This window comes from Microtus oregoni, unplaced genomic scaffold, assembly GCF_018167655.1.
Source record: "Microtus oregoni isolate MIOR12 unplaced genomic scaffold, Mior012 000005F_ref0000423, whole genome shotgun sequence".
NCBI lineage: Eukaryota > Metazoa > Chordata > Mammalia > Rodentia > Cricetidae > Microtus > Microtus oregoni.
This window is the reverse complement of record NW_024543064.1, coordinates 13,101,768-13,117,088: the sequence shown is the minus strand read 5'-3', so window position 1 is coordinate 13,117,088 and position 15,321 is coordinate 13,101,768. Positions and strand designations below refer to the sequence as shown.

The following is a 15,321-nucleotide window of genomic DNA, read 5'->3' as shown; positions in this document are numbered from 1 at the left end:
GTCAGCAATATGAACATTGTAGGTAGCCACAACAAAACTGCGCTAGAGTGTGACTGTCTGCCTGCCTCTCTTTCTGGTCATCCCCAGGGCACTGCAACAGGAAGATAATGAGGGCTGATTTTCCAGTTTTCTTAGTGGCGCATGCCTCTGTCTACACAGGCTGTGCTCTTCAGAACTGGGAAGCACTTTGTTCCATGATACGTGGATGACAATGGCAGGGTAGAATTCGAACCCAGGTCTAACTGACTTTCTAAAGCCAATATCTACCCCCCCCCCACCCTTTGCCACCACCTAGAGCAGAGACACGGGACTTAACCAGGTCCACCAAGACTATCCACCCCCCAATTTGCAGGTTCCTCGGTTGCTAGGGGATCATTGTTGGAAGCCGACTTCAAACTGGCACACAGCTAGTGCAGGGCCAGGCCAAGCATCATTTCTTACCACTCCACAGTGGCCTGGCAGGACATGGGGCCTCTGTGGGACTGTTTCCTCCCATGGGATATGGATAAAGGTCCACTGAGTTCAAAAGAGCAAAGACGGGTGTGAGCCTCACTCTCCCCAGTGACCACCCATGTGGAAAGTGAAATCAACCCTTCTGGCCTCTGACCTCTGACCTCTTATCCCTCTTGGTGAATCCCAGGAAGGAAAGACAGAGGCAAACATCTGGGCAATAGTGTAAAAGAAGATGATGCAGTGGGGCTCAAATGGTCATTCATGCCTTGAGATCTGCATCTATGGGCCTCGCCGAACCCCCATCCTGACCTGGGCTGGATGGGGTGGGGCAGAGGCAGCTGAGCAGGTGGGGTAGGGACCTGGACTCATCCGCCAGCCCAGGGCATCGAGGACAGAGAGGAGAGTGCAGGGATCCATATCTGGTCCTAGCTTTGCTGCTGGACCAGCTCTGGGGACCTCGGGCATATGCCCACTGACTCCAGGTTTCCTCACTCGCCAAACCAGGGATTTTTTAGAGCCTTCTGCTCTACAGAATTCTTCCTCAGATGCAAGCTCAGCCTGATCTGGTCTGGATGCAGAGGCCTGGCTGGAGCACATAGCCACCTTCCTTCCCACACACCCCACATCACTGGTCTGACAAGTGTATCCACCAATTACTCAGACACCAGTGGTAGATGGAATCTGTGATGGTGAGCATTAAATTCCCTGTCAATCAACCCCAATGCCTGAGTCCCGCTAAGCACAGCATCAGGTGGACTGGGAGCAGAGCTGCCTGCATCCTAACTAAGTAGTTCTTTACTGAACACAGCCACTGCTTTCCCCTGACAGTGACATAGACAGAATAGGTGAAGATGCATTTAGTGCTGCTGGTAGTAGTGCCTACCTTTATTGCCAGTACTTGGGAGAAAAGAAGCAGGTGTATCTCTGTGAGTTCAAGGCCAGCCTGATCTACACAAGGACTATGGAGAGAAATCCTGTCTCAAAAAAAAAAAAATACAAAACCCAAAAGATACACCCCCCACCACCACCACCTCAGTAGCAGATGGCATGCCTATAACTTCCTTGGAAGCCTAGAGGCATTGTGGAGTCACTCCCTTGAGTGCCAGGCTCAAGGCTGTGACCAGACTTGGTTTAAACCTGACTTCACATGGAATGAGTCAGCAAGGGAGCCCAGAGAAGCAAGGCCAACTTTAGCTTGATCCTTGTCTGTCCTGGTTGGTGCAGGACTGAGGATAAGGGGCTTTGCACGAGAAACCTGAAGAGACTTTTGCAAACTGTCGAGTTGCTTATCCCAGCTACAGCTTCACCTGGTACATGAGTGAGTGACCCCGGATAAATTACTACAAGCTCACTTTCTAGTCAGGCATGCTGGCTCATGCTTGGTGGAGGGAAAAGGAGGATCCGAAGTTCAAGGTCATCTGTAGTACTTGGTGAGTTCAAGGCCAGCCTGGGTTAAACCAGGCCCCATCTCAAACAACACAAACTGACCATGGAGTCGTTTCTGTCTTCCATCACCCATACTTGGAGATCTCACAAGAACAAAAGAGTCTTTCTCTTTGACTGTTCCATAGTGAATGAGGACAAAGGTCCCAGGGGCCCCACCAGAAGCACCTTGCCCCTGTAAGTCAGGACTGCTGCTGTCCTCAAGGGTCCTCCAACCTGCCTCTGATCATGTCTTCTGGGCCAGGTCTGTGACAGCCGAGCACACAGGGACTTCTCATGGCTGCAGACTGAGGACTCCTTTCCACGGAGATCAGCCCTGCATGGTAAGTGCCCATCCAACAGTCTCTCCTCTTCAGGATGCTGCACAACATGGCTATAGGGTCAGCAGGAAGTGCAGGGCAGAGAAGAAGCTAGGGAACAGGCAGTGGGACTCACTTACAGCATCCCAGGAAAAACTTTCAGCATGACAGCCTGGGGTTAGGGAGCGGTGGTGACTGCTTGAGGGTGTGTATGACAGGTCAGCAGACACAGGGTGACAGGTGACGCTACCTTGGGGTCCCTAATGCTACCCTGTAGCTCCCAGCTACCTTGATCTCAGCCATAGTCCAGCTTCTCCAGGTAGCTCTTGCTACTGAGCTCCTCACTCCACACGCTATCTCGTGCCCATGCCAGGAGCCTCTGCCCAGAGAGATGCAGTCATCCCCTGTGCCTACCCCTGGCAACAGAAGACACAGCATAACTTAACACATGGCTTGGATGCCTTCTACGCCCTCAAAGGACAAGGTGCCAAGTAATGGGGTACTTCCCCTGTTTCTCAAGCACCTACTTATTCCTAGCACACTGCCTTTCTCTTATCCAATGAGACAGCAAGGCCTGGATAAGACATACAGAATCCAACAGCCTCATCCCTCCATTGCCACCTTCCTGGATCTGGCACCACCACCCACTGACTACTCTACTATAGCACCCATTGGTCCCCTGGCACCAACTCTGCACCTGCCTACTACTCCAGCTTTAACCTCCTCACCCTCCGCTTGTTCTGTGCCCCTTACTCACAAGAAGCACCGCTGATGTTTGAGCCCACTCAGCATGCTCCCACCTCAGGGTCTTTGCCCATGACACCTCCACTTGCCAGAGTCATGTGGCCTTCCACACACAGCCCCGTGCCTCAGTTTTCAGCCATGCATGCACCTTCTCTTTAGAGAGGTCTTTCCATTGACATCATTGTGTATGGAATCTCATCCTGTCATTCTCTAACGCTTGACTCTTACCCGTTTCTCCAAAACATATATCCATGCCTGTCTCCATTTACTTGCTCGTCATGTTAGCATCACCGTCCACCCCCATGGCTATCTTCAGCTCTTCTCCCTCATTCCTAACATCATCTCTTCTGATGTCTTCAAGCTCACTGGTCTCTCCTTGTTATCTCTATTCTCTCCATCTCCAGGATCTCTTATACTATATTTCTTTGAGGAAGGGAGTCTAGGATTTTTACTTGGGAGCTGGAGAAAGTTCTCTGAGCATTTAAGAGTACACACTGTTTTTGTAGAGGATCTCAATTTCATTCCCAGAACCCATGCTGAGCAGCTTACAACCACCTGAACTCCAGTTCCATGGGGTCCGATGCCCTTTTCCGGTCTCCAGGAACACCTGCACTCATGTGTGTGTGCACAAATACACATGTCTGCTTGTGCACATGCACGCATGTGCACACACACACACATGTCTAAAACAAAAAATCTTTATGGTTTTCATTTGGTTCTTTGTTTCTTTGCTTAGTGTTTTAAAAGAAAATGGTTGTTTTAAACTCCCAAATCACTTGTCTCAGCATTTTTAAAAATCAGTACCCACAATCAGCAACTTTCTCATCTTTATGACCAAATGCTTGCCCAAAGCAACTTTAGGGAGGGTTTCTTTAAATTCACAGTGTGAGGGTGTATCCCATCAATGCAGGGCAGGCATGGGCACTGAAACTCCAGGCACGTGGTTATAGTGTATCCACATTAGTGTATTAACCCTTTTCTGATGCTGAGATACAGTGTATCCACGGTTACTGTATTAGCCCTTTCCTGATGCTGTGATACAGTGTATCTGCAGTTAGTGTATCAGTTCTTTTCTGATGCTGTGATACAGTATATCCACATTGGTGTGTTAGCCCTTTTCTGATGCTGTGATACAATGTATCCATGGTTAGTATATTAGCCCTTTTCTGATGCTGTGATACAATGTATCCACATTAGTGTATTAGTCCTTTTCTATGCTGTGATACAGTGTATCCACAGTTAGTGTATCAGTCCTTTTCTGATGCTGTGATGAAACACCAGGACAACTTTTAGATGAGTGTATTTGGGTTTAGGGTCCAGAGGATAAGAGTTCATCATGGCCAGGAAACATGGCAGCAAATGGCAGGCATGGTTCTGGAGCAGGACACTGAGAGCTCACATCTTGAACCACAAGCATGAAGCAGAGAGAACAAACTGGAATTGGCTCCAGCCTTAAACTCTCAAAAGCCATCCCAAGTGACATGCTTCCCTCAGCAAGGCCACACCTCCTAAATCTCTCCCAACAAGGCCACCAACTGGGGACCAAAGAATCCTATGGGGGGACATTCTTAAACCACTAAATTCAGGAAGCAGAAAGCAGGAAGTGAGGCTGAGCTATCAACACCAATACTTGTCCTTAGAAATTTACTTCCTCCAGTCAGACTCCACCTCCCTTCCACAACCTTCCTAAACAGCACCACCAGCTGGTGCCAGTATCCTGTGGAGACACTCACATCCAAACATGAACCTGTGGGACACTCACATTCAGTAAGTGAGCCCGTGGGATACTCACATCCAACATACAAGCCTGTGGGACATGCATCTAAACAGCAGCAGTCTGCTTCTGCTCATTGCTGCCACAGAATCCCATGAAGCCATTTCTAGACCAATGACTTTGGCCTTATGAGTGCCAGTCACCTAAACCATCACTCTTTGACTCCAAGCAAGTCAGCAAAGAAAGAAACGCAGCCTGAGCTGTCTGTTCCTCCACCTCAGGACAGGGACTGTGTCTGCCAACAGATGAGGGGATCTTGGTGGGCAGGGACTCTCTATCCACTCTGTTCTGGGTCATCTGCTGAATGATGCAGATGGTTCAGAGATGATCTATTCTTCGGGGAGCCAGCATGGAGTATACTGTGACTCAAAGTAAGAAGACATGTGGACTGGGGGTTGTTGAGCCTCCACCTGCTGGATTCAAGGCTGGTGGTGGCAAGGACCATGGGAATCAGGGACACATCAATTCCCGATGCCCCTTCCCCTGATGAGGTCTGGGATTTATCTCCACATGGCAGTGAGAGAACTCCATGTATTACCACTCATGAGGAAATGAGGTCACCCCTATCTCATGAAGATAAATATTATATTGCAGAGCCACCGACAGCCTCCCTGGGCCCCTGTGCTGCGTAATTACTGTCGTAATAAATATTATTACAGGGAGCCAACTACTGCAAGCACACCTTACGGACAGGTACATGGGGTTCTGTGAAATATGCCCTTCCGGGTGGACTCACAAGTGCCCCCAACCACCGTCTCTGACTGCAAAAGAAAAGAGAGCCACCCAGAACAGAAAGCTACCCATTCATTAGTATCGGGAGGGCTGGATCAAAACTGCCTCTCGTGCACTCTCTGCCCCATTCTACCTCTGTTTGGGAACATCATTCCTCCGGATCCTGCAATGCAGATTTCTGTTCTGTAACCTGCAGATTTGCTAATCTCACTTACCTCCACCCCTGGCGCTTCAGATAGCTCTAAAATGCAAATACTGATGCCCTGTCTCTGCTTAATATCATTCAATTTCCCCGCCCCATTGCCTTCCAATTCAGGATCAAGTTCAGAATCTGTCAAGGCCAACTGGGCCCCTGATGAGCTCCCCTCTCCCAGCCCCTCCAACTCAATCAGTCTCACATCCTGCATTCACTATCCTGAAACCCCGCCAGGAGTCCTCCCAAGCCTCTGCCTCTACCCTGTTCTCCTTCCTCCTGTGGGGTTTCCTTCTCTGAGCTCAGCTAAATGGGTCCAGTCATGAATATCGCGGTTGGTTCAGCACTATGCTCTCCCTGCCTGGTTTACACCAGACTGATACTCCCTTTTAGGAACTCAGAGTGGCTCACTTGGCATCTCCACAGAAGCCTGCCGGAATGCCACCGGATATTCCATGGGACTCTCCATCCTCAGACATGGCCAGCTTTCTGGGTGACATGGACATGTAGTGGCTGCACCAGTATGATGTTGAAGGAGACCTTCCAATCACATACACACACACACACACACACACACACACACACACACACACACACACACAGAGTGTGCATGTGCCCTCATGATCTGTATGGCTGGGAACAGCTCTTAAACTGTCAGGGCTCCATACCCAAGTCCTTGATCTAGAGATGAAGCGATAGCCCCAGGAAGGCTCAGCTAAAGCACCTGCCTCATCCTCCACCCATCCGCAGCCCCTCTGCCTTTTTCATCCCAAGACTCGGCCACCTTGAGTTATTTAGCCCTCCCTAAACACAACAGGCTTCCAGCAGTGAACAGATCTCTGTATCTGCCATTTCTTCTGCCTGGGAAAACATTTTTTTCCATCCCAATCACTTCACACTTTACCATGCCTTCAGGTCGTGGCAAAGACACGATTTGCCCTAGAGTTCCCTGACTCATGCCTCATCTTCATCCTGGGCAGAGCCTCTTAAATCTGGGTCAAGAGCCTTCCCACTGCATGATCCCAAAGCACAGCACAGTGACACCCTTTCCAGCCAGTCACCCTGCCTCCCACAGTCGACTATGGGCCTTCTCAAGGTCAAGTGCATCTCCCCATTATTACGTCATCATGCTTTGCAGCTACTGGCTAACTCAAGACAAACTGTATGATGTGGGAGTGTCATATATCAATCTGTTGATTTCATTGGTTAAGCAATAAAGAAACTGCTAGGCCCATTTGATAGGCCCACCCTTAGGTGGGTGGAGTAAACAGAATGGAAGGCTGGGAGAAAGAAGCTGAGTCAGAGAGCCATGATTCTCGCACTCCAGACAGATGCAGGTTAAGATCATTCCTGGTAAGCCAGCTCGTGGGCTACATACATTATTAGAAATGGGCTAGTCCAGGTGCGAGAGTTAGCCGAGAAAAGGCTAGATATAATGGGCCAAGCGGTGTTTAAAAGAATACAGTTTCCGTGTATTATTTCGGGTAAAGCTAGCAGTGGGGGCGGCCGGGTGCCGGGGACGCAGCCCGCCACCCTTGTTTCAACGATTGTATGGCCAGGACACAGTGGTATACATATGTAAACTCAGCTCTCTGAAGGTGGAGCCAGAAAGGTGGTGAGTTCAAGGCCAGCCTGAACTACATAGTGATAATCTATTTCCAAGTAGATAAAACTACAGATGAAAAGTCGTTTTCCAGACCTCCTTGCTGGCAGCCCCCTATGTCATTTTGTTAAGTTTTTTTTTTTTTTTTTGCTTTTTTCTTTTCTTTTCAATTCTTTTCAATTGCTCCTTCCCGTCCTGGTCAAACTCACTATGTAGCTGAAGTTGACCTTAAATGAGTCATGCTACTTCCTCCATCTTTCAAGTACTGATATTATACACTTGAACCATTAGACCTGGCTTATGCAGTCCTAGGACTCGAACTCAGGACTTTAGGCTTGCATGGCAAGCACTCTACCAGCTGAGCCACATCCCAGCTTTTTGGGCACTGTGTTTGCCACTGCTATCTTATTCTAGGTAAGAACACCCAGAGGAGAAGGCACACCTTATCCCACTAGACTCCTGGTCCCTGATGTCCCAGAAGAAGGTCAGGTCAGCTCTGGGCCCCTAGGGACCAAAGCACTTTCAGTCTTCTAGGAATGTGCTTGATGCCCTGGACCCTCAGTACTTCAGCCTCCTCGAGAGAGCCCCCTCCCTGTGATCACCAGCCAGCTCATCAAGTACCCCACGTCAAAGGCAGTAGATGTTTGGAAGCCTGGGTGTATTAATGTATTATTCATGGTGTATGTATTATTTATCATTAGTTTGTTTATTTATTATTAATTTGTGCTTCATTATTGATAATGATGTGGTTATACTATTAATAAGGAGACCCTGGGGCTGTTCACAGACACCTGAGGCTCCTCCATTTCCCCACAGAAGCTAAAGTGAAGGATTTCCCTTCCCATTTTACAAAGAGGAGACACTGAGGCTGGAGGGGGCAGGCCTTGCTCAGTGCACCCCCCTGCCCCTGAGGTGTCTATCAGGGAACATTATACCCGAGGGCTACAGGTGCAGATGCCTACATACTGTAGCTGCCACCCTTGGCTCTGTCCAGACCCTGTGGTCTTATGTCCATGCCAGGCTCTCTAAGCAGTGTTTATGTTGGAATGCTCACACCTCTCTTGTATGTAATGCCTATTCTGTGGCACACATGCGTGTTCCTGACCCACACAGACTGTTATGTGCCTGACTGTGCATGCACACACACACACACGCACCAGTATTCAGTCAGGAACACTTCCCCAGTGTTCCTTGCAATTTGGCTTGGCTGTATGAGCAATGCAACCACCAGGTCTGTGTCTGAGAACATGCAGTCCCACAGGTTCTGTCTTCATTGCCACATGGATGGAAAGGACTGGAAAGATGAGGGAAAGGGCGTGGCCACACAGTATGGAAGGAGCCCAGGCATTTGTTTCACTTCCACTGACCGTGCACACAGCAAGTGTTCAGTAGCTTCATGGTGGGAGGGAGGAGGAAATAAGAAAATTAGTAGACAGACAGATCTACGCTGTCCTGGTTCAGCTGTGATACAGGTGACGAGACTGGACTGGCCTTCATCTGCTGTGCTCAGACGACACATGGTTACTCCTCTGGGCCTCAGTCATCTCAGCTGAGAACTGGGCCAATGGTGTTTATTTCTCAAAACCAGTGGCGAGGCTGAGAAGGGAGAGGATGGCATTCTGTATGTTGTTAGGGACTCTGGTGCCCAGAGAGGATGACCTTGAATTTGGGAATGAGACAAATCAGTGACAGCTTCTGACTCTTCCATGGGCTGACCATGCAGCCCTGGGTGAGTCATTGTGAGGATCCATGTTTCAGTTTCTACCTCTATCATATGCGGATGACTCTCTGTTTCTCACTGCTGGCAAGGGAGAGGCAGGAAGGTAAACAAGCAAGCTTCCCAGGGCTGTGTGCCTGGATACAGGGACTCGGTCAAAACGACAGAGCTGGACGTCACAGCTGACCTGTGTCTCCGTTCTCCTTCTAGTTAAATGCTTTATGGATTGGCACGTGAAGGCTCCAAGGAGGATAGATCCAGTCTCCTGGATATCTCAAGGGCCCATAGAAGTTACACGTTCCTCATTGGCTTCCCGCCTAGAGATTCCCAGAGCAGAGGCTATAGGTGATCTATCCTGCATCCTCAACTTTTGCTTGCATCCTCTCCCTTCCTCTGCATCCTCTCCTTTCCCATGCATCCTCTCCCTTCCCCTGCATCCTCCACCCTCACACTTGTCCTCCACCTTTCCCTGCATCCTCTCCCTTCCCCTACATCCTCCACCTTCCCCTACATCCTCCACTTTCCCCTACATCCTCTCCATTTCCCTGCATTCTCCACCCTCACACAATCCTCCACCTTCCCCTGTATCTACTCTCTTCCCCTGCATCCTCCACCCTCACACTTGCCCTCCACCTTCCCCTGCATCCTTCCCTTTCCCCTGTATCCTCTGCTTTTGCTTGCATCCTCTCCTTTCCCCTGCATCCACCATCCTCACTCACCCTCTACCTTCGCCTGCATCCTCTACCTTCCCCTGCATCCTCCACCTTCCCCTGCATTCTCTGCTTTTGCTTGCATCCTGTCCCTTCCCCTTCATCTGCCACCCTCATATACAACATTACAGGGACTAACTCATGAGCCACGGGGAGGCATCTCCATCTTGGAATAATAAGTTATTACAGAATATCTTAAAAGAAAAATAGTTATTACTCAAGAAACACAGAATAAGCTAGGATATAAACTGGCCTTAATAAGTAAAATGAGGCAATTTAATGAAAAAAATTACAATTTAAAATAGGCCTCCATTAAATAATAATGCCTCATAAACACAGAAGTCCTTCAGCATATAAGAATTAATTGCCAGGGCTTGGGAGCTGAGGGCAATGGAAAAGGATCTTTCTTTAATGTTTTTGTCTTTTTTTTTTTCCTCTCTCTCAAAAAAGCAACTGGCGTTGCATGGGATTACCTCATTCTTGCACCAAAGGCTTAGAAATTTGAAGAGTTTGCTTGGTGACAATTCTGTTTCCTTGACCCTGTTATTTTAAGATGTGCTCTGAAAGATGCAGTTTGCGCCTGTTCCAAATGAGCTCATGTGACCAGAGTCTCTTGATGACCAAATGGTAATGGGTCTGATTTGTGCGCTCTCTCTCTCTCTCTCTCTCTCTCTCTCTCTCTCTCTCTCTCTCTCTCTCTTTCTCAGTGTGGATATATAGTGTCTGCATGTGTACATGTTTGTACACGTGCATGTGTGTGTTGGGGGTGATGTGATTGTGTGTGTCCGTATTTGCACGTGCAGATGGAGGCCGGAGGACAAGGCTCTCTACCCTCTTTTTTGAGACACATCTCTCACTGAATCTGGAGCTCTTTGATATAGTTCAGCTAGATTGCCTGATCAGGCATCCCTTAGGGATTCATCAGTCAGCTTCTGCCTCCCCAGTACTGGGGTAACAGACACACGCCATTGCACCCCACTTTTACATGAGGACCAGCGGAAGGCCTTCATGTTTGTACAGAATGCACTCTCACTACTGAGACATCTGCCCAGCTCCTAAACTGGACCTCATCACTGAGTGCCTGACCCTTCTGCTCTATACTGCAGTTGACTAAAGCAGAGTGGTTTTCAGGCAGGGTGAGTTCTGGTCCCCAGGGAACATGTGGAGATGACTCAAAGACTCCCGGAGGGGCACTATTCTGTGAAATAGCTCATGGGATGCAGGGCAGACCCAGATAACAAATAGTCACCTGGTCCCAAATGTCAGCAATACAGAGACTGAGAAGCCCAACCCTGAAGGAGGCAGTAGACTTCTGGGGTGGTGAGGGTGTGGAGGCAGGGATCCCCTGACACAGCAGAGAGTCTCCAAAAACTCAGGGCCAGCCAAACATGGACTGCTCAAAATTCACCATAGAGAGTACACCAGCACAGCCTAGGCAAACTTCTCCACCTCCAGTTGGGGCACCTATCCTGACCTCTGAATGTGTAGCGATTTGGCAACCTGGGAATGCTGTGAGAAATGTCCTTTGCAGTCACCTTTGACAGAAGGCGTCCATTCCACCAAGAAACAAGCCCACTGGGACTCCTTCCTTCAGGGAGCATCTGAGACTCTGTCCTCCAGAGAGCACCAGCTCGCCCCTCCTCTGCAATCACACTCAGCCTGCTCGATGGGAGAAGCAATCTGCTCTTGATATTAATACTTTATTAGGTGCACGCAGCCTGCAAGATAAACATCAACCTATTATATTTGCTCTACGATAGAGCGCTCGCCTGTCCCTGGAGGTTCCTCTGGTCCGAGCTGGTTGTCGCTGGACTTCATCTTGCTAGAGGCCAAAGTCCAGATGGCAGGTGTTTTGCAATGAAGGGGACAGGCCTGGAGCGGGTGGGCTGAATAGGTAAGCTGGAAACATTTGGTCCTGTCCTGCAGGATGTAGGCTGCCTGCTCCTAGTGACATCTTGGGGCTCAGACAAGGATGCTTGGGCCATGTCTTGAGCTGGGGATGAGAATTCAGGGGAAGGGCAGTGTGGTCCAGCAGCCGTCCCATGACACTTAGAATTCTATGAACAATAAGCCTACTGTGTGCAAATATTGGGGTGATGGGTGGATCCAGACTAGCTTGTCCTGTGATGGTCACAGGCTTGGGGTGAGGGGAGAGTCAACAGAGCAGGCCCCTTTCTGTCTACTAACTGGGTGCCCCCTCCCATTGCCAGAGATTGCTAACAATGCCACTCAGCCAGTGATTGTGTTCTCACTGTGGTAACCGCTCCTCCTTATAGGACAGAACTGACAAACCCAGAGGGCCAGTCACCACTATGACAACCTCTGAGACGGTCCCCCCTCCAGAAAGTTCTCCTTCCTCAGTCCCCACAGCTCCCATTGCAAGGACAATGATCTCTGTCCCTGTCATTAAGTCCAGTTTTTTTTCTTATTGACCCCATGTAACCAAAGTCACACAGCCTGGAGCCTTCATGGGCTGGCTAGACTTTCTTAATGGCATGTGCCTGATATGTCTGTCTGTGAGGAAGTTTCTAGACAGGGTTCACTGAGATGGGAAAACCTACCCTGGAGGTGGGCAGCACCACCCCACAGCCCGGAGTCCACGGCTGACTCTACAGGAGGAAGGGAGACGAGCACCTGCATCTACCACGCCTTTTCTGTCATCATGGACCGTGTCCTTCTTAACCAATGGGGCTAGAAAACCTTCCCTTCCTCTTTAAGTTGCTTGTATCAGGGATTTGTCATAGCCCAAGAGAAGTGCAGTCCTGGATGGGGAGGCCACCCCTGGACCAGGAGGGTGAAGGTTACTCCTGCCATACACAGCCCAGTTCCATCCCTTCCTTGGGCGGGGGAGTTGGAGCACTCCACCACCTCTGCCATCACTCACGGCAACCCTGTCTTATACACTAAAGCTCCCCTTAGGGACATGCCCATAGGCCATTTGCATTGATAGGAGAACCCTGCCCCAATCTCTCCCAGGAACTCCAAAGCCCTGGGAACTCCAAAGCACTTCCCCAAACCATGGCACTGCCTCTGATCCCATCCTATCTCCCCGAGTGGCTGAATCCACGTGCACCCTGCCTGGTATTTTGCGTAGAATTTGGGGATGTGAACTCAGGCCCTCCCGCTTGCAAGGCAAGCTCTTCACAGGGTACAGGCCTGTACCTGCAGAGAACTGAGCCATCTTCCCAGCTCCTACAATAACTATTGACACAGTATACATCAAGTACCCCGGCCACCTGGAGATAATGTAAAATAGACAGGAGGATGTGCACAGGCTATATGGAAACTCCAGCACCACTTTGTGCAAGGGACTCGAACAGCTGTGGTTGAGGCCGGATCCCTGTGGTTAACCAGGGATGACTGACTGCTGTTTTATGTGGCCCCCGCTTCCCTGCGAGATCTTTTCTGTTCCTGCTTTTTACCTTTCAGGCTACACCCACTCCTAGACATGCAGAAGTGCTTAGTAAACACGCATTGGGAGGGCCCAACAGAGACTGGCATTAGTCTTAACTTTATAATTCGAGATTTTCTTTCTCCACTTAGAGGAACTTCCACACGTGTGAATCCCTTCCCTGCAAGCGACACCGGGCCATCTGTGGCCTGTGTGCAGGTGGAGTTCTCAGCCCCTTTCCCAGGGCTCTACACTTTCATCATGAAGTGTTGTCCTGCCCTGAGTGTTCCCCCATCTGTCTTTGCTAGGGGATAGTCCTACCCTCAGTGGGCAGGTCTTTCCACCCCAACGGACAGTAATGAAGATAATCTCCATATTCAGAGGTCTAGCTTCCAGATGATTCTCGAGTCTGTAAAAATTAACCCCCACAGACTTGGTCTCAAGAAAAATGATTGAAGGGACACCTGACTTCCACAGCACATACATGCATATGCACCTGTGCACGCGCACACACACTCACACACACATGCACACACATACACACAGAAAGAGATACACAGACACACACTTGCATGCATGCAGACACAGTAGTAGGGCCATAGAGGGCCTATGTGACTGGATCAGCCCACTTGAAAGTGGACACTGCTCTTCCGTTTGGGACACAAGAGGAGGCCAGAGAGATTCAAAGTCCACGGACTCAGCATATCCTCCGCTTTGGACACACAAAGAACATCCAGCCAAGGAGCAGGGATTTCAGGCCTATACCCACAGCGAACTGAACTCTGTAGTGACCCCAGTGGGTTTGGAATGGAATTCTTGCTCAGAGCCTGTGACGAAAGCCCCTTAAGCTAACACAGGCTTGATTTTAACTTCATGAGACTGACAGCGGAGGACTGAGGGAAGCTCTTCCTGACTTGGAATCTACAGAGCGGTGAGATAACAGACAGGGCTCCTTGAAGTCAATCTGTTTGGATCCGTCAATCTATTTGCTACGGTGCCACAGTGAGCTAATACGCCGTGTTGATCCAAGGTGGGAGCAGTCTGTTGACGGATCAGTACAATTGTGCTGCCCTAGTTCTAAGCCTTTAAAGTAGCTCCCATCATATTGAACAGCCCTGGTAGTGTCACAGCTTGCACACCAACCCTCCTACTGTGTGTGTGTGTGCTCGCACACACGCATGCACATGAAGGTGCAGATGTATCTGCTTGTGAAGACCAGAAATCAACATCAGGTCCCCCCCCCCACACACACACACACATTATCTCTTTTGAGACAGAGTCTGTGGTAGTAAGTGTCATTAGTCCTTTTGACAGAATCTAGACTCACCTGGAAGACAGACCTCTGGGCATGCTTAGGGGATCATATTGATTACTGTCAATTGAGGTGGGAAGATCTGTCCACTATGGGTGGCACCATCCCCTAGCTGGGATCCTTGCTGGTATAAGTGAAGAAAAGGAGTGTTCGTGTGCATTCTTTGCTCTGTTTCTGGTTGTGGTTCTGGAGGTGACATGAATGGCTCCCTCAAACTCCTGACGCTGGAAATTTCCCCAGTGTGATGGGTTTTACCTTTAGCCCCTTTCTCCCTTAAGTTGATTTTGTCCGAGGATTTTATTGTAGTGACAGGAGAAGGAACCAAGACATGGTCTCCCACTGAACCTGGAGCTCACCGATTAGCTACCCTAGATGGCCAAGGAGCTCCACATACCTGGCTGTCTCGACCTCCCCAGCGCTGGGACTCCGGGCACAAGTTCTTACAGGTATGCCGGGGGTCAGAACTTGTTTCTCATGCTTTTGCAGCAAGGCCTGACTGAGGCAGCTCCCCAGCCTCCTGACCCCAGTCTTAGTTACTGTTTCATTGCTGTGAGGAGACACCATGACCAAGGTCACTTATAAGAGAAATCATTTAGTTGAGGGCTTGCTTACAGTTTCAGAGGGTGGAGTCTATGATCATCATGGTGGGGGTGGAGTCCATGATCATGGTGGCATGCAGGCAGGCATGGTACTGGAGACTAGCTGAGATTTTACATCTAACCCACCAGTCAGAGGCAGTGGGGTGCAGTGGGCCCAGCATGGGCTTTTTTGAAACCTCACTCCCCAAGAGACACACCTTCTCCATACTTCCTAATCCTTTCTAAACAGCCGCACCAACTGGGAACCAAATATTGAAGTCTATGAGCTTATGAGGTCCATTATCATTCAAACCACTACACCCTGCTCTGGCCACTCCCTCCATCCGGGCTCCATTGGCCTCGTCACTCTCC

At 49.6% G+C, this 15,321-nt stretch overlaps 1 protein-coding gene across 1 annotated transcript in view; it reads right to left on the bottom strand.

Annotated features, from left to right (window-relative positions):
• Positions 1-15,321, bottom strand: part of Igsf21 (immunoglobin superfamily member 21) — a 219,290-nt gene that overhangs the window by 133,185 nt on the left and 70,784 nt on the right. The window lies entirely within an intron of this gene.